Source organism: Anomaloglossus baeobatrachus, chromosome 5 (genome assembly GCF_048569485.1).
Source record: "Anomaloglossus baeobatrachus isolate aAnoBae1 chromosome 5, aAnoBae1.hap1, whole genome shotgun sequence".
NCBI lineage: Eukaryota > Metazoa > Chordata > Amphibia > Anura > Aromobatidae > Anomaloglossus > Anomaloglossus baeobatrachus.
Window position 1 is genome coordinate 123,287,112 of NC_134357.1, and position 20,589 is coordinate 123,307,700.

The 20,589-nt window shown below is 46.6% G+C and overlaps 1 long non-coding RNA gene across 1 annotated transcript in view; it reads left to right on the plus strand.

Annotated features, from left to right (window-relative positions):
* Positions 1 to 2,905: 2,905 nt before the first annotated feature.
* The window catches only part of LOC142309773 (uncharacterized), a 193,910-nt gene continuing 176,226 nt past the window's right edge, over positions 2,906 to 20,589 (plus strand). Inside the window, exon 1 of the long non-coding RNA XR_012753992.1 lies at positions 2,906 to 3,042. This is a non-coding gene — a long non-coding RNA (uncharacterized LOC142309773). The remainder of the gene's footprint in view (positions 3,043 to 20,589) is intronic.

Here is a 20,589-nt window from a genome sequence, read left to right on the forward strand (position 1 = left end):
TATTTTAATGCACATTATAGACCCGCCCACCGGCGGCTGTGATTGGTTGCAGTGAGACAGCTGTCACTCAGCGTGTGGGCGTGTCTAACTGCAACCAATCATAGGCGCCGGAGGGCATAGAAAGCAGGGAATACGAGATTGATTAATGAGCGGCCGGCTTATTCAAAATAGTAAAAGCCGCCGGAGCAGTGTGAATGCCGTGCAGTGCTGCGCCGTTGATCGGGGATCGGTAAGTATGAGAGAGGGGGGGAGACTGACCGACAGACAGAGAGTGGGACAGACAAGACAGAGAGAGAGACAGACAGAGAGAGACCGACCGACGGACTGAGGGAGATTGACCGACATACACAGGAAAAGAAAGAATGACCGACATCGCTAGAAAAAAGCACAAAACGTACACGGAGCATACGGAGATGCATCCGTGTCACGTACTTGTGCGCACCAAACCATTGACTTTCATGGTGTCCGTGTGTGCGTGTTCCGTGCAGGAAACGGACATGATGCCATGAAAAAACGGAAACACATACGGATCACGGATACACGGACATGATGAAAAACGCAAGTTTGACCACAAACATAGATTAACATTGGTGCACGTTTGTCCGTGTCTCCGGTATATATGGAAACGGACAAAACACGCACATTTTTAATGGATGTGTGTCGGAGGCCTAGGTTCTTCAAAGGTTCTTCAAAGTAGCCACTTTTTACTTTCATTACTACTTTGCACACTCTTGGCATTCTCTTGATGAGCTTCAAGAGGTAGTCACCAGAAATGGTCTTCCAACAGTCCCAGGAATGAGGAATGAGTTCCCAGAGATGCTAAGCACTTGTTGGCCCTTTTGCCTTCACTCTGCGATCCAGCTCACCTGAAACCATCTCGATTGAGTTCAAGTCTGGTGACTGTGGAGACCAGGTGATCTGGCGTAGCACCCCATCACTCTCCTTCTTAGTCAAATAGCCCTTATACAGCCTGGATGTGTGTTTGGGGTCATTGTCTTGTTGAAAAATTAATAATGATCCATCTAAATGCAAACTGGATGGAAAAGCATGCCACTGCAAGATGCTGTGGTAGCCATGCTCGTTCTGTATGCCTTCAATTTTGAATAAAACCCCAACAGTGTCACCAGCAAAGCACCCCCACACCATCACACCTCCTCCACCATGCTTCACGGTGGGAACCAGTCATGTAGAGTCCATCCGTTCACCTTTTCTACAAAGACACGGTGGTTGGATGCAAAGATCTCAACTTTGGACTCATCAGACCAAAGCACAGATTTCCACTGGTCTAATGTCCATTCCTTGTGTTCTTTAGCCCAAACAAGTCTCTTCTGCTTGTTGCCTGTCCTTAGCAGTGGTTTCCTAGCAGCTATTTTACCATGAAGGCCTGCTGCACAAAGTCTCCTCTTAACAGTTGTTCTAGAAGAGAAGAGAAGGTGTGTCCAAACTTTTGGTCTGTACTGTACAATATACTTCAGTTCCGCTATTTTAGAAGTTGTACTTTCCTATATACGAGTCTCACTGCAGCTATTTGCCTTTCGTCACATGTATTGCACAAGATCATTTTTCACTTTATTTTATTGACAAGTGACATAGTTTTCATTTTTCGGTTGCCTAATGGAGACCCCCACTGATACTAAAAAGAAATGTTATTTAATGCTTTCGTTGCCAGAGGGGGTCAGCAATTTATTTGATTGTCCCATGGCAGCAGCAAAGGTCCAAGATTTCTGTTAAAAAAAAAAAAAAAATCATGCCTGCACCCCCTCTTTACAAGAGCAAATCATATGAGAAGGCTGATGACGTCTCCGCTGTAACCTGTGCAGTCAGGAAGGCTCTGTACATCGGATGAGATGCTTCACTAACTAAATCACCTCTTCCGGGCGAGAGGCCCGCTTTCACTTCCCCTTAGGGGGCTTTAAACTGCAATATTCTGATCACTTGTGCTATATACAGCAGTGCATCAGCACTGTTCTGTACAGCAGAAATCATGATCTCCTATGAATGCTGGCTTGCAGCTCACAGGATGCCACCTTGTGTGTATTGACATTGTTAAGATTATGTGGCGCTCCTCAGTGTTGTAACCAACAAGTATATTATGGCTTTTAAATGAATAGTAACCAGTAAGCTTTCTGCATGACTATCAGTGAAAGAGAAATGTAACCTTGATTCACAGTAACCTGCAGTTGTCTTCATTTAAAGGTTCAACGTCTTGAGGAAATATTACACACTGAAGACTAGTGATGGGCGAACCCGAAACTGTAAAGTTCGGGGTCTGTACTGAACACAAGGGCGTAACTACTGCGGTCGCAGAGGTCGCGACTGCAACTGGGCTAGCGGGGTTATGGGGCCCGCCCTGCAGATCAGCAGCCAGCTATTCTCTGCAAGAGAGGAGCTGCGCTGATCAGTGGCAGACCACGCTGTCTGTATACACCCGTGAGTCAGGGGTCCCGGTGTCAGCGGCGGCGAAGAGACCCGGGCCCCCCTCACCCGTCATCGCACACAGCAATGCAGAAAAATGGAGAGGAGCGCTCCGTTCCATTTTTCTTCATTCTCCCCCTGTGCCTGCGCTCGCAGAGCGTGTTGACGTCATCACTGCGCGCTGCTGAGATGAAACAACAGAGCGCAGAACGGAAGGAAGCTGACCGAGGGAACGAGGGGTGGTGAGGATAGTGTAGTGACTGACATAGCCTGTGCAATTGTGGTACCGGGGCACAGAGGGGAGGGGGCCCTCGCAACTAAGCTGGAGGGCCATGCAATAAAGTATTATATATGTCTGGGGTCCGACACTCACCAGGAAACTGCCGAGTGCTGAATAGCCCCGGTACCAGTAAGAGACCCTCCTATGTTCCTTTGCAGATCTGCAGGACACTCTGCCCCTCCCCCTGCTAAGCACCAGGGGAGAAGATGGAGGCCGCAGCCAAAGAGCAGCAGCTGATTTCTGCAGGAGAGGACGTCAGAGCTGAGGGAATAGCAGGAAGATGGAGGCCGCTCCACATTCACAGCAGGAGAGGAAGAGCAAGAAAAACTCCACAGGCTATCAGAGTGGTGAGTATATACTTATTGGATCTGTCTGTTTGCTTTTACACACATACCTATGCAGTAATGCAGCCCCATTGTCCTCCATGTTTTCTCAGGCAGCCCACTGTCCTCCCTATTGTATTATGCAGCCCACATACCATTTAATGCACACCCATAGTCCTCTATATATTATAATGCAGCTCTGTTCAGCTAGTTCTGAATGTTTTATAATACACCCATAGTCCTTCATATTGTATTATACAGCCCCAATACCATTTAATGCACCACATATACCTACAAGTATTATAATGTATCTCCAAAATATGTATAAGCTGTCCCTCATATTTTATTACACCGCCCCATACTGTGTAATGTACCCCCATAGGCCTCTGGCCACTGTGTACTCACGGATTAAAAAAAACCCTCAAATCCTCCAGGGGTGGGCTTGGACACCGAGAGCAAAGGGCCCCTGTGCAAGAATTGACTATGCCCCCCTCCCGAACCCTTCCCACACCGCCCCACTGCCTCTTGGTGTCTTCCATTTTACCATTTTAAGTTTTGTTGTGCTGATCATCTTGCACTTGGAAAAAATAAAATCGGAGTTACTCATTTTCACCTGGTCCAGTGATGTCTCTGCTGCTCCGTCTACAGGCTGCAGTAATAATGTCACATGTGACCACTTTAGCTAATCACAGGGCTCCGCAACTGACACCATCTTCCATGGCGTGACGGCTTAGCTCAGTGATTGGCTCCAGCAGTCACATGTTTTAGTCATGATATCACTGCTGCAAACATAGATCAGAGCAGTAGCAAAGAGGAATTGCTGGTTCTGAGGATAAACACACACACACGTACATGTACTATGTAAACACACACACACACACACACACGTGCATATACTATGTAAACACACACACGTACATATACTATGTAAACACACAATGGTACATATACTATGTAAACACATACACGTAAATATACTATGTAAACACACACACACGTAAATATACTAGGTAAACACACACACGTACATATACTATGTAAACACACAAACGTAAATATACTATGTAAACACACACACAGGTACATATACTATGTAAACACACACACACAGGTACATATACTATGTAAACACACACAGGTACATATACTATGTAAACATACCCTACACACACACACACAGGTACATGTACTATGTAAACGACACACTAAACACACACAGGTGCATACACTATGTAAACACACACAGGTACATATACTATGTAAACACACACACACAGGTACATATACTATGTAAACACACACAGGTACATATACTATGTAAACATACCCTACACACACACACACAGGTACATGTACTATGTAAACGACACACTAAACACACACAGGTGCATACACTATGTAAACACACACAGGTACATATACTATGTAAACACACACTACACACACATACACACACAGGTACATATACTATGTAAAGACACACAGGTACATATACTATGTAAACATACCCTACACACACACACACACAGGTACATATACTATGTAAAGACACACTAAACACACACACATGTACATATACTATGTAAACACACAGGTACATATACTATGTAAAGACACACTAAACACACACACACAGGTACATATACTATGTAAACACACACAGGTACATATACTATGTAAAGACACACACGTACATATACTATGTAAACACACACACACAGGTACATATACTATGCAAACACACACATAGGTACATATACTATGTAAACACACACACAGGTACATATACTATGTAAACACACACACAGGTACATATACTATGTAAACACACACAGGTACATATACTATGTAAACATACCCTACACACACACACACACACACAGGTACAAGTACTATGTAAACGACACACTAAACACACACAGGTGCATACACTATGTAAACACACACAGGTACATATACTATGTAAACACACTACACACACACACACACACATACACACACAGGTACATATACTATGTAAAGACACACTAAACACACACACACATATACACACACAGGTACATATACAATGTAAACACACACAGGTACATATACTATGTAAACATACCCTACACACACACACACACAGGTACATATACTATGTAAAGACACACTAAACACACACAGGTACATATACTATGTAAACACACAGGTACATATACTATGTAAAGACACACTAAACACACACACAGGTACATATACTATGTAAACACACACAGGTACATATACTATGTAAAGACACACACGTACATATACTATGTAAACACACACACACAGGTACATATACTATGCAAACACACACAGGTACATATACTATGTACACACACACACACATATATATACACTGTATTACACGTCTACACATACTATTTATGCACAGAGGTACATATACTGTATGCACACTTTCAAACGTGTGTATCATATATATATATATATATATATATATATATATATATACATATATATATATATATATATATATATATATATATATATATATTACTAGAAGGTGGCCCGATTCTACGCATCGGGTATTCTAGAATTTACGTATTGTGTAGTTCATGTATGATTTTTGTTATATATATAGATGTTCTTGTGTGTAGTTAGCAAGTGTTTGTGTAGGGGCGCTGTACATATTCTGGGTGTTGTCTGGGTGTGGCGGGGGGTGAGAGCGGTGTTGTTTGTGTGTTGCGTTGTTTGTAGAGCGCTGTGTGTCTGTATCATTGTGTATGTGTGTTGCGCGGTTTGTGTGGGTGTGTGCGTATATTTGTGTGTGCCGCGGTGTTTGTGTGTTGGGTGTTGTGTGTGTGCGGCGTTGTGTGTGTGGGTGTCTGTGTAGGGCAGTGTTTGTGGTTCCCAGTGTGTGTGTGGTGTGTTGTGCAGTGCGTGTGTGGCAGTGAGTGTGTGTGTGTGTGTGTGTGTGTGTGTGTGTGTGTGTGTGTTTTGGGGGGAGATGTGCACCCCCCATCGTGCTCCATCCCCCATGCTGCGCACCCCCCATCGTGCTCCATCCCCACTCCCCATTGTGCTCCATTCCCTATGCTGCGCATTCCCCATCGTGCTCCATCCCCCATGCTGCGCATTCCCCATCGTGCTCCATCCTCCATGCTGCGCATTCCCCATCGTGCTCCATCCCCCATGCTGCGCACTCCCCATCGTGCTCCATCCCCTATGCTGCGCACTCCCAAACGTGCTCCATCCCCCATGCTGCGCACCCCCCATCGTTATCTATCCTCCATGCTGCGCACTCCCCATCGTGCTCCATCCCCATGCTGCGCACCCCCCATCGTGCTCCATCCCCCATGCTGCGCACCCCCCATCGTGCTCCATCCCCCATGCTGCGCACTCCCCATCGTGCTCCATCCCCCATGCTGCGCACTCCCCATCGTGCTCCATCCCCCATGCTGCGCACCCGCCATCGTGCTCCATCCCCCAAGCTGCGCACCCCCCATCGTGCTCCATCTCCCATGCTGCGCACTTCCCCATCGTGCTCCATCCCCCATGCTACGCACCCCCCATCGTGCTCTATCCCCTATGCTGCGCACTCCCAAAGGTGCTCCATCCCCTATGCTGCGCAGTCCCCATCGTGCTCCATCCCCCATGCTGCGCACCCCCCATCGTGCTCTATCCCCCATGCTGCGCACTCCCCATCGTGCTCCATCCCCATGCTGCGCACTCCCCATCGTGCTCCATCCCCCATGCTGCGCACCCCCATCGTGCTCCATCCCCCATGCTGTGCACCCCCATCGTGCTCTATCCCCCATGCTGCGCACTCCCCATCGTGCTCCATCCCCATGCTGCGCACTCCCCATCGTGCTCCATCCCCCATGCTGCGCACCCCCCATCGTGCTCTATCGCCATGCTGCGCACCCCCCATCGTGCTCTATCGCCATGCTGCGCACTCCCCATCGTGCTCCATCCCCATGCTGCGCACTCCCCATCGTGCTCCATCCCCCATGCTGCGCACCCCCATCGTGCTCTATCCCCCATGCTGCGCACTCCCCATCGTGCTCCATCCCCATGCTGTGCACCCCCCATCGTGCTCCATCCCCCATGCTGCGCACTCCCCAAACGTGCTCCATCCCCCATGCTGCGCACTCCCCATCGTGCTCCATCCCCCATGCTGCGCACCCCCCCATCGTGCTCTATCCCCCATGCTGCGAACTCCCCATCGTGCTCCATCCCCCATGCTGCGCACCCCCCATCGTGCTCCATCCCCCATGCTGCGCACCCCCCATCGTGCTCTATCGCCATGCTGCGCACTCCCCATCGTGCTCCATCCCCATGCTGCGCACTCCCCATCGTGCTCCATCCCCATGCTGCGCACTCCCCATATACATACATACTAGCTGTACTACCCGGCTTCGCCCGGGTTAATAACTGCTGTTATCAAAATAGAATGTATTAACAAAAATGTATTCTGCACAGAAAAACCACAAAACAAGTAGATAGAAATGTAATTATTAAAAGGCAAAAACTAAGCTAATGGAAGCATTTCACAACATATATTTCAACACCACAGATATTCCACACAGATTTAACTAAATTGGCCAAGTAATGTGCTCCGTCTGTCTCTTTCCAGATCTGTCTCTTTCCAGATCTGTCTCTTTCCAGATCTGTCTCTTTCCAGATCTGTCTCTTTCCAGATCTGTCTCTTTCCAGATCTGTCTCTTTCCAGATCTGTCTCTTTCTGTCTCTTTCCAGGTCTGCCTCTTTCCAGGTCTGCCTCTTTCCCGGTCTGCCTCTTTCCCGGTCTGCCTCTTTCCCCGTCTGCCTCTTTCCCCGTCTGCCTCTTACCCCGTCTGCCTCTTTCCCCGTCTGCCTCTTTCCCCGTCTGCCTCTTTCCCCGTCTGCCTCTTTCCCCGTCTGCCTCTTTCCCCGTCTGTCTCTTTCCCCGTCTGCCTGTCTCTGTCTGTCTCTTTGTTTGTCTGTCTCTATCTCTCTGTTTCTTTCCCCATCTGTATCTTTCCAGGTCTGTCTCTTTCCCATGTCTGTCTCTTTCCCCGTCTGTCTCCCTGTCTCTTTGTCTTTTCCTGTCTGTCGCTTTCCCTGTCTGCCTGTCTTTGTCTGTCTCTATTTATCTGTCTCTTTCCCTGTCTGTCTCTAACAAGGTCTGTGTCTTTCCCCATCTTTGTCTGTCTCTCTGGCTGTCTCCTCCTTCCCTGTCTGCCTGTCTCTGTTCCTGTCTGCATGTCTGTCTGTCTGTCTCTTTCCCCATCTGTCTCTTTCCAGATCTGTCTCTTTCCCCGTCTGTCTCTGTCTGTCTTTTTCACTGTCTGTCTGTCTGTCTCTTTCACCGTTTGTCTCTCTCTCTGTCTCTTTCCCTGTCTGTCTCTATCTCTCTGTCTCTTTCCCTGTCTGTCTCTCTCTGTCTCTCTCTATCCGTCTCCCCACCGACATCTTATTACCTCACATGTAAGCTTCTTATACTATGAATGTCTTTTGTTCCTATAGCAACCTCTCACAGCTCCTACTAATAACCTGTAGTTCCAGGCTCCATTTACTTTAATGGAGGCATGTTTTTTGGAGAGTAACTGTAAAGCGCGGGGTTAAATTTTCCTATTGAAACATAGTCTACGACGTTCCTTATGTCACATGAGGTGTCTGTGCAAAATTTTGTGATTGTAAATGCGACGGTGCAGATCCACTTTTCGTTTCACTTTTTCCCCATTATGCAGATAGGGGCAAAATTGATTGATATGTTGGAACGTGCGGGGTTAAAATTTTGCCTCACAACATAGCCTATGACGCTCTCGGGATCCAGGTGTGCAAAAGTTTGTGGCTATATCTATATTGCGATGGTGCAGATGCCAATCCTGGACATACACACATTCAGCTTTATATATTAGATATATATATATATATATATATATATGTATATATATATGTATATATATACTTCCTGTAGTACCCGGCGTTGCCCGGGATAGTAACTGTCTCTCTGTCTCTCTCCCAGTCTCTGTCTGTGTGTCGCTGTCTGTCTCTTTCCTTGTCTGTCTGTTTCTATCTCTCTATATTTGCATCAGTCTATCTGTCTCAATCTCTGTATCTGTCTGTCTCTCTCTGTCTCTTTGCCCATCTGTCTTTTTGCCCGGCTGTCTTTTTGCTCGGCTGTCTTTTTGCCTGGCTGTCTTTTTGCCTGGCTGTCTCTTTACCCGGCTGTCTCTTTGCCCAGCTGTCTCTTTCCCGGTCTGTCTCTTTCCCGGTCTGTCTCTTTCCCGGTCTGTCTCTTTCCCGGTCTGTCTCTTTCCCGGTCTGTCTCTTTCCCCGGTCTGTCTCTTTCCCGGTCTGTCTCTTTCCCGGTCTGTCTCTTTCCCGGTCTGTCTCTTTCCCGGTCTGTCTCTTTCCCGGTCTGTCTCTTTCCCGGTCTGTCTCTTTCCCGGTCTGTCTCTTTCCCGGTCTGTCTCTTTCCCGGTCTGTCTCTTTCCCGGTCTGTCTCTTTCCAGGTCTGTCTCTTTCCAGGTCTGTCTCTTTCCTCGTCTGTCTCTTTGCCCATCTGTCTCTTTGCCCGTCTGTCTCTTTCCAGGGTTGTCTCTTTGCCCGTCTGTCTCTTTGCCCGTCTGTCTCTTTGCCCGTCTGTCTCTTTGCCCGTCTGTCTCTTTGCCCGTCTGTCTCTTTGCCGGGCTGTCTCTTTGCCGGGCTGTCTCTTTGCCGGGCTGTCTCTTTGCCGGGCTGTCTCTTTGCCGGGCTGTCTCTTTGCCGGGCTGTCTCTTTGCCGGGCTGTCTCTTTGCCGGGCTGTCTCTTTGCCGGGCTGTCTGTTTCCAGGACTGTCTCTTTCCCCGTCTGTCTCTTTCCCCGTCTGTCTCTTTCCCCGTCTGTCTCTTTCCCCGTCTGTCTCTTTGCCCGTCTGTCTCTTTGCCCGTCTGTCTCTTTGCCCGTCTGTCTCTTTGCCCGTCTGTCTCTTTGCCCGTCTGTCTCTTTGCCGGGCTGTTTCTTTGCCGGGCTGTCTTTTTGCCGGGCTGTCTCTTTGCCGGGCTGTCTTTTTCCAGGACTGTCTCTTTCCAGGGCTGTCTCTTTCCCCGTCTGTCTCTTTCCCCGTCTGTTTCTTTCCCCGTCTGTCTCTTTCCCCCGTCTGTCTCTTTCCCCGTCTGTCTCTTTCCCCGTCTGTCTCTTTCCCCGTCTGTCTCTTTCCCCGTCTGTCTCTTTGCCCGTCTGTCTCTTTGCCCGTCTGTCTCTTTGCCCGTCTGTCTCTTTGCCCGTCTGTCTCTTTGCCCATCTGCCTCTTTGCCCGTCTGCCTCTTTGCCCGTCTGTCTCTTTGCCCGTCTGTCTCTTTCCAGGTCTATCTCTTTGGGCGTCTGTCTCTTTGCCGGGCTGTCTCTTTGCCGGGCTGTCTCTTTGCCGGGCTGTCTCTTTGCCGGGCTGTCTCTTTGCCGGGCTGTCTCTTTGCCGGGCTGTCTCTTTGCCGGGCTGTCTCTTTGCCGGGCTGTCTCTTTCTCAGTCTGTCGCTCTATGTCTGTCTGTCTTTTTCTGTCTCTCTCTATCCGTCTATCCTATCTTATACTAACAGTTTATTTTGTTCCTATAGCAAACACTGACAGTTGTTATTTATAGGCTGCAGCTCCCAGCTCCATTCAGTTTAATGGCTGCATGATTTTTGTAGAGTAACTGGAAAGCACGGGGTTATATTTTCCCGCTCAAACATAGTCTATGAGTCACATGGAGTGTCTGTGCAAAATTTCGTGATTGTAAATGCGACGGTGCGGATTCCTTTAGCGGACATACACACACACGTATACACACACACACACACACACATACACACACACACATACACATCCACAATTATATACAGTACAAGCAAACAGACAGATCCAATAAGTATATACTCCCCACTCTGATGACCTGTGGAGTTTTTCTTGCTCTTCCTCTCCTGCTGTGAATGTGGAGCGGCCTCCATCTTCCTGCTGTTCCCTCAGCTCTGACGTCCTCTCCTGCAGAAATCAGCTGCTGCTCTTTGGATGCGGCCTCCATCTTCTCCCCTGGTGCTTAGCAGGGAGAGGGGCAGAGTGTCCTGCAGGTCTGCACGTGAACATAGGAGGGTCTCTTACTGGTTCCTGGGCTGTTCGGCACTCAGCAGTTTCCTTGACACCATATACTATTTTCCTCCCGGAAGAAGCGGTCCTTGCACCGCGAAACGGCCGTCGGATGCCCACTCTGTTGTCCCCCTGAACCTCCTCCACTGGTAAGCATTTGTCTGCTGACCTGGTCTGCTGATTTGCACTATATGGGTTGTGATTCCATGCTATCTAACCTATGCACTTGCGCTACACCCCTTTATGGCTGGACATTTTAACCCATGCAGCATTTATTCCTGGCAGTACCAAGGGTGGTTGCTATTACTTAGTCATTCCATTTATACCTTTCCTTGACGCAGCCCCCCCAGTAATTGTCCTTACTGGCCCTACACCTCATTTAGCGACAGCTATTGTGCTATACCATTCTATACACCCCAGTTACTTTCCCAGTATATATATACCAGCAAGTAGGATGTTTTACGGGGACTTTATGTATGTATTTTTTTCCCTGACGTATGCTTCTTTATCTCATGTACATTTTTGTAACTGTTTATATACATTAAAATTTTCTATTAATTGCACGTATTTACTCCCTCCTTTGTTTTTGTATATATAATACTTTATTGCATGGCCCTCCAGCTTAGTTGCGAGGGCCTCCTCCCCTACCGACAGCGTGGTCTGCCAATGATCAGCGCAGCTCCTCTCTTACAGAGAGGAGCCGGCTGCTGATCTGCAGGGCGGGCCCCATTACCCCGCAGGTCCGATTTCAGTCGCAACCTCTGCGACCCTGGTAGTTACGCCCCTGGACTCAGCAATACCACACTTTCATTCCATGTAGTGAAACAGAATTAAAAACAAGGATTTTTTCATTCAGCAAAACAGTGAAGTCCATGAAGTGGTAGAAGGCGGCACAAGATTGGCAATGGATGACATAACTGGCCATGTGACCTGTGAATATCATTGGCGCGGGTGGCTGGCTAATGTACACTCCAAAAATTGTGAAAATGAAGAAGTAGAATTGACTATATTGCATCCTTCTGGTCCAGCGCCATCCTTTGTGTATCTAAGAAAGCCAGACACTTTAAAAGTGCACAAAAGTAAGATATTAACTTAGGTGGAGCCGAACACCGTGACAGGCCGTACATACTCTTTGACACAAAATGAAATTTCGATTGCTAGTAAGCGCTTATGGACAAGATTACATTTCACCCACCAGAAGGGACAAATTGATGATAAAAGGCCATTTAAAAACATATTATTAATTGTTTTATTAGTTCATATTTTAACGATGATTTAACTACTGTACTATTCTTCTTAAACACTTCATAAATGACATGTTTAGTAATATAACAGAAAACAAATATACATGTATGAATAGGGGTTAAAATTCTTGGGTTTTTTAATCTTGTTTAATCAAACTTGATGATATGATCACCTTTTTTCTTTTGGTTTGTTCAGTGCATTCAGGTTTAAAATGCTGAGCAAGTTGTGTTCTGATGATTAAGCTGTATTTTTCCTGGCACTTACAGGATTTGGTTTTTGTGTTTCTTTTTTGTTGCTTTTAAATGTTTTATTCAATAGGTTGTAGTAACTCACACAACCATAAAATAAAAAAATATATAAATTTGATAGGTCCCAAGTAGAGATGAGCGATGTTCAAAGCGAACCGTTCGCCAATTTCAAATTCGAGAGGTTTTGGGCGGTGTTCGAGTCGTTCGACGAACTCGAACTATTTGCTTCACGTTCGACCATTCGAGTTACCATTCGATAACGGTTCGATCACCAAAAGCATGGCTTTTCACAGCGCATGTTGTGTATTTGCATGCGTCCTGCGTCCTCAGCACAATCCCTCTCTCTTTCCTACTCACCGATCAGCTGCACAGCTGTCACAAAGCTCTGGCGGCTTTTCCTCTTTTGAAAATGGCTGCCGCTCATTATTCAATCTGGTATTCCCTGCTTTCCCCACCCACCGGCGCCCATGATTGGTTGCAGTCAGACACGCCCCCACACTGAGTGACAGCTGTCTCCCTACAACCAATCACAGCCGCCGCCGGGCGGGTCTATATTGGGCAGGAAAATAAATAAATAAATAATTAAAAAAAAAAAAACCTGCGGTTCCCCCCAATTTTGATACCAGCCAAGATAAAGCCACACGGCTGGAGGCTGGTATTGTCAGGATGGGGAGCATCACGTTATGGGGAGCCCACCACCCTAACAATATTAGCCAGCAGCTAGCCGGAATTGCCGCATCCATTAGATGCGACAGTCCCGGGACTCTACCCGGCTCATCCCGAATTACCCTGGTATGGTGGCAATTGGGGTAATAAGGAGTTAAATGACAGCTTACAGCTGTCACTAAGTCCAAGGTTAATCATGACAGGCGTCTCCCCGAGATACCTTCCATGATTAACCTGTAAGTGAAAGCAAATAAACACACAACGAAAAATCCTTTATTTGGAATAAAAGAGAAAAAAAAAACCTCATTTACCACTTTATTAATCCACAAATACCCATCCAGGTCTGAAGTAATCCACACTACGCTTTCAGCTCTGCTACATGAAGCTGACAGGGAGCGCCGTAGAACACGACCGCTCTGTGTCAGCTCCACGCAGCAACTGAAGTGAGCCGCCCTGTCACCGGAGACTTCACTCAGGTAGTGCTTGCGTGTGTGCGGGGATGATGATGGGGACGGTAGTGTCGGGGTGTGTGCGGTGATGATGATGAGTGCAGTAGTGCCGGGGTGTGTGCGCGGAAAGTTATGGGTGCGGTAGTGCAGGGGTTTGTGCGGTGATGATGATGAGTGCGGTAGTGTTGGGGTGTGTGCGGGGATGACGATGGGGGTGGTACTGTCGGGGTGTGTGCCGGGATGATAATGGGTGCGGTAGTGCCGGGGTGTGTGCAGGAATGAGGATGAGTGGGGTAATGTCGGGGTGTGTGCGGTGATGATGATGAGTGCGGTAGTGCCTGTGTGTGTGCGGTGATGATGATGAGTGCGGTAATGCCGGGGTGTGTGAGGTGATGATGATGAGTGCGGTAGTGCCAGTGTGTGTGCGGTGATGATGATGAGTGCGGTAGTGCCGGGGGTGTGTGCAAGGATGACGATGGGGGCATTACTGTCGGGGTGTGTCCGGGGATGATGATGAGTGCGGTAGTGCTTGCTTGTGTGCGGGGATGATGATGGGGACGGTACTGCCGGGGTGTGTGCAGTGATGATGATGAGTGTGGTAGTGCCGGGGTGTGTGTAGGGAAGACGATGGGGGCGGTACTGTCAGGGTGTGTGCGGTGATGATGATGAGTGCGGTACTGTCGGGGTGTGTGCGGTGATGATAATGAGCGCGGTAGTGCCTGCATGTGTGCGGTGATGATGATGAGTGCAGTAGTGTCGGGGTGTGTTGCGGGGATGACGATGGTTGCGGTACTGTCGGGGTGTGTGTGGAGATGATGATGGGTGCGGTAGTGCCTGCGTGTGTGCGGTGATGATGATGAGTGCGGTAGTGTCGGGGTGTGTGCGGTGATGATGATGAGTGCATTAGTGCTGGGGTGTGTGCAGGGATGACGATGGGGGCGATACTGCCGGGGGGGTGTGCGGTGATGATGATGATGATGGTAGTGTTGGGGTATAATGCAGGGATGATGATGAGTGCGGTAGTGCCGGGGTGTGTGCGGGGATGATGATGGGGGTGGTAGTGCCTGGCGTGTGTCTCTCTCTCTCTCTCTCTCTCTCTCTCTCTCTCCGTCTCTCTCTCTCGCTCCCTCTCTCTCCTCTCTCTCTTCTCTCTCTATCCTCTCTCTCCTCTCTCTCTTCCCTCTATCTCCCTCTCTCTTCTCTCTCTCTTCTCTCTCTCTTCTCTCTTCTCTCTCTCTTCTCTCTCTCCTCTCTCTCTCCCCTCTCTTCCCTCTCTCTTCCCTCTCTCTTCCCTCTCTCTTCCCTCTCTCTTCCCTCTCTCTTCCCTCTCTCTTCCCTCTCTCTTCCCTCTCTCTTCCCTCTCTCTTCCCTCTCTCTTCCCTCTCTCTTCCCTCTCTCTTCCCTCTCTCTTCCCTCTCTCTTCCCTCTCTCTTCCCTCTCTCTTCCCTCTCTCTTCCCTCTCTCTTCCTCTCTCTTCCCTCTCTCTTCCCTCTCTCTTCCCTCTCTCTTCCCTCTCTCTTCTCTCTCTCTCTCTCTCTCTCTCTCTCTTCTCTCTCTCTTCTCTCTCTCTCCTCCCTCTCTTCTCTCTCCTCTCTCTCTTCTCTCTCTCTCTCTTCTCTCTGTTCTCTCTCCCCTCTCTCTTCTCTCTCCTCCCTCTCTCTTTTCTTTCCTCCCTCTCTTCTCTCTCCTTCCTCTCTTCTCTCTCCTTCCTATCTTCTCTCTCCTCTATCTCTCTCCTCTCTCTCCTCTTTCTCCTCTCTCTCTCTTCTCTCCCTCTTCTCTCTCTCTCCTCTCTCCCCTCCCTCTCTTCTCTCTTCTCTCTCTTCTCTCTCCTCTCTCTCCTCTCTCTCTCCTCTCTCCCTCTTCTCTCTCTCTTCTCTCTCTGTTCTCTCCTCTCTCTCCTCTCTCTGCTCCCTCTGCCTCTCCCTCCAGCATACAGTCCTAGATGGAGGATGCTGAGCCTTGTAGTTCTGCAGCTGCTGTCTACTCTCCTCCATACAGACAGCAGCTGGAGAACTACAAGGCTCAGCATACTCCATCCAGGACTGTATGCAGGAGTTTTTTGCCTCCCAAAAAAATGACATGGGCTTCGCCATATTTTTGTATGCTAGCCAGGTACAGCAGGCAGGTACGGCTGCGTATTTGTACCCGGCTGGAACTAAAAATATAGGGAAGCCCTTATTTTAATTATTTCATGAATTTCATGAAATAATGAAAAGAAAAAAAAAAAAAAGACATGGGCTTCGCCCTATTTTTGTGTCCAGCCAGGTACAACTAGGCGGCTGGGGATTGGAATCCGCAGAACAGGTTGGCCCAAGCTTTCTGGGCCCCTCCGCTGCGAATTGCAGTCCGCAGCCGCCCCAGAAAATGGCGCTTTCATAGAAGCGCCATCATCTGGCGCTGTATCCAACTCTTCCAGCAGCCCTGATGCCGGGTGGCTTGCTGGGTAATAAGGGGTTAATACTAGCTTTGTTTTGATAGCTAGTATTAAGACAGAGATTCCTAATGTCAGGCAAGTTTGACTGGGCCATTAAGAATCTCCAATAAAGGGTTAAAAAAAGACACCACACAGAAAAAATACTTTAATAGAAATAAATACACAGACACACTTAGAGACTCCATGTTTATTACTCCCTCTCACCCCTCCACGATCCTGGTCTTCTGTCTTCTTTCTCCTTCAACCCATGCAGCTCTGCTACATCAGACAGCACTGCATGGGAGGAAGAACGCTGCTGCTCACATGCAGTCTAATCACTCAATGAGTAAGCAGAGGCTGCAGGTTGGTAAGCGGTGACATCACTGCTGCCACCATTGCAATAGTAACCTGACCGGGTTACTATAGCAATGGTGATCTCCGATCACCTGATTCCCTGTGCCGACATGCAGGAACGGGGAGCCAAGCATGTGCCCAAGCATCTCGCCGGTACACAGAGATGCTCGAACGAGCACCGCGTACCGGAGAGATGCACTGACAGGACCTAGCATGACGTCATATACATGTGACCAGTCTGTAGCCAATGAGATAATACATACGTGACTGGTCACATGCTATGACGTCATGGAAGGTCCTATCATCAGAGCTGGTTACCGGGAGGGCACAGCGATGATCGGAAGGAGAAGCGGCGGGAGACAGAGTCTGCAGGACGCGTCGCGGGGACCTGTAAGTATAATGGCAATGTTTATTAACTGTATGTGTATATGTATTATGTGTTTGTGTTTGCCTGCCATTGTTCTCAATGGAGTTCGAAGGTGTTCGTCGAACGCTCGTTTAACGTTCGACGAACACACCCACCGTTCGACGAACCGAATTCAAACACTAGGGGGGTGGCTCATCAGTAGTCCCCAAGTTGAATCTCTGTACAAATATAACTGTGCATTTTTTCACAATTTTCAAACTAACATTTTTTTCACAATTGCGCATCAAAAGTTTGAATTAGGTTTTTCCCAAACAAAATATAAAGAAACCTAGTCTTGTGACATATCAAATGAAAGCCGGTACAGTTCTGAGAAATTATGCCTCTCCCACTTCATTATCTTATTTGTAGCCCGAGATAAAAAATGTAAAGCCATACAACGCCAAAATTCGCACTTTTTTCAAACTTTAAAAATCTGTAAAAAAATAACTGATTAAAAAAAAAAAATTCAAATCTTTTAATTTGTAATTAACTAAAGTTGTACTTCATATAGAAAAAAATAAAAACAATCTAAAGATGTCAGGTAAAAAAAAATTCATATTTAGATCACTTGATATGGAATGACCCATTGACGCTATCAATAGTAAAATATTTTAAAATATGATCACTTCGCGATCCCAACTTGAATTTTGGTACAGATGTGGCTAAGAGCATAGCAGACACGTGCAGTTTTGGAAATTTTTAAATGAAACCAATTTTTCATAAATACATTTTAAAGTTTTACGTTTGCATTTGCATGGGTAAAACATTAAGAGCTCTTCTCCACTTGCGTAAAAAAAAAAACCACAGCGATACTCGACTACAAATGTGAGTCGAGTGTCCTGTGTATGATCTGCGTGTGGTCTGCGTACGGTGTTTTGTTTTTTCTCACATAGCATCCGTATGACGTGCGAGCGTCATGCAAGTGCTATGTGAGTGTTTATGCAAGCAGCGTAGGACTGGCTACCGGAGGAATCTCTAGTAATACCAGGCCTGGCCGCGGTTACCTGCACTGAACTCCGGAGCTGTCACCTGAGCTCCAGAGTTCTGCCCGCTCTATTTGCAGCTGTGCTGAACTGAACAGCAATCTCCGGGGAATCAATCACTCGGCGATCGCTGTTCAGTCCAGGCTGCACTCCGGAGCTCAGGTGACAGCTCCAGAGTTCAGTTCATGTAACCGCGTCCAGGACTGGTATTACTGGAGATTCCTCCGGTAGCCAGTCCGATGCTGTATGCAAGTGTCAAGGATCCATGTGACATGCGTATGCCATCTGTATGACATTCGCATGCCACCCGTATTCTGATTTTTTTCTCGCTCCCATATGCTTGCATGGGGGGTGCGAGAGCGGAGACTCGGTGCAAATCGCAGCATGCTGCGATTTCACCGAGAGCACAAGACGTGTCGTATAAAACTAAGCTAGTGGACAATCGGATCACACTCGCACAGGAAAATCGCAAGTAGAGAAGAGCCCTAACAAAGATACTCTTGTGACATATCTAGTGAAAGCCTGTACAGTTCTGAGTATAATGGTGTTTATTTTGTCTCTCTATCTCATTTCTAGCCTGAGTTATGAGGAGAAATGTAAAGGCAGGCAATACAAAATTTCGCACTTTTTTCAAACTTTGAGAATCAATTAAAAAAAAAAAAATTCTATTATCAAATAACAAAATCTCAAAAGAATTAAAAATATAGAGGTAATAATCATTGGTTCACTTGACATGGAATGACCCACAGGAGACCTGACAGATTCCCTTTAAGGGGTTAATTCAAATTTCCTTGTTCCCATGCAGGAGAATAATGGATCGACTGCGGGTCTCCTGACTAAAGATTAGCGCCCCGTGCGCGGCCTGTGGAAATTTGGGTTCTGCGGGTTCAGCCAGACTTTAGATAAAGTTCTGTTCTGGTTCCGAACTTTACCCGAACCTCATTTGAAGTCATGATTGGGCAGTTCGGCTCTCCGCCCACATACAGCCAGCCATAAACACAGCACTTCAGGGGAGGGAGGAATTTTTTTTTCTTGTACACACTACATCCGATAACGCTAATTTTACCCTCAATGCGAACCAGTCAAAGACTGTGCTAAGAACCAAGCGCACCCGAGCACCCCGATTCTCACTCAAGTGGTTTGCATATGTTAAGCACCCAAACTCTGAACTCGAATACTGATTTTTTTTTTTAAGTCTGTATTCGATATGAACACCAAACTTTAAGTTCGGGTCCGCTCATCTGTACTCCTGACCCAAACTAACTGCATTACTAACAATATGCCTATGAAGTTCCTAACTGAGGTCATAAGACAAACATTGCAATTTGTATATAGACTGTGAGAAATATATATACCCAAACTCAGCCTTACTGTATGTTATCTTAATCTGTAACACAGCATCTATAGCAAGGTCATTCATCCAGTAATATTGGTGCATAAAAGGGTTGTCTGCATATGCATACCCTCAGCTTAATTAGGATGCCAGTACCCCCTCTATGTCGGTATTGCTACCTAAATAAATCATGTTCTCTTAAATAAAATATATACCTTTCTTTGCTTTCAATAGGTTTCACGTTGGGAAATGTTATTACTTGCACACAGATATTACAATGTAAAATCATACCACAATTAGAAAATTGCTTTCTGTCAGCAGGTTATATAAAAATTATTCTTTTAGTCTCATTTTAGTTGGTAAAACCTGCTGTGTATTATATAAATTACACAGATGTGTTTTTTACATTATTATAGGTTTCTGAGTGGTTTATTTACCATGTTACAGGTAGGAGGTAAAGTAAGAGAAGTAGTCATACTGCCTTACCATTAGCTCAGGCATTATCCCGTTGTGCGTCGCTCATTGCAAGAAATCTATACATTAGAATGTAGACAAAAATGTAACAACGGTATATTTCTTAAAAATAAAACATATTAAATAAAATTTTAATTTGTTATCTCATAACACACAATAGTAAGTTTGACAATTATGTTAATACAACTTTTTTCAATCGGATTCTAGTTGGTCATGTCAGATTATTTAGGTATCACAAACAGCAAATATATAATTTGTTTTCATCATATAATACAAAAAAAATCAATTCTTTGGACATTTTAAATCATTATTGCTTTGTTTCACTACAAGAGATAAATGAAAGGGTATTGGAAAATTTTATCTCAACTATTTAAAAAAATACATATTTTTCTGCATTTACATTGCCTTCAAAAAGATTCATATCCTATGAACGTTACCACATTTTTTTCATATTATATCCACAAACTTAAATGTATTTTATTGGGATTTTTTTGTGATATACCAACACAAACACCTTTTGCTGCAATCACTACTGCAAGTCTTTTGGGGTATAGTGGGATTTACACGCTACAATATCGTTAATGAATTATCGTCGGGGTCATGGTGTTTGTGACGCACATCCGGCGTCATTAACGATATCGCAGCGTGTAACACTTATGAGTGACCTTAAACGATCGCAAAAGCGGTTAAAATTGTTTGCCGCGGAGAGGTTGTCCTGAGACAAAAAATCGTTCTCTGCATATTAGCGATGTTGTTTGTCATTCCTGCGGCACCACACATCGCTGTGCGTGACACCGCAGGAGCGACGAACATCTCCTTACCTGCCTCCACCGGCAATGCGGAAGGAAGGAGGTGGGCGGGATATTACGTCCCACTCATCTCCGCCCCTCCGCTTCTATTGGATGCCTGCCATGTGACATCGC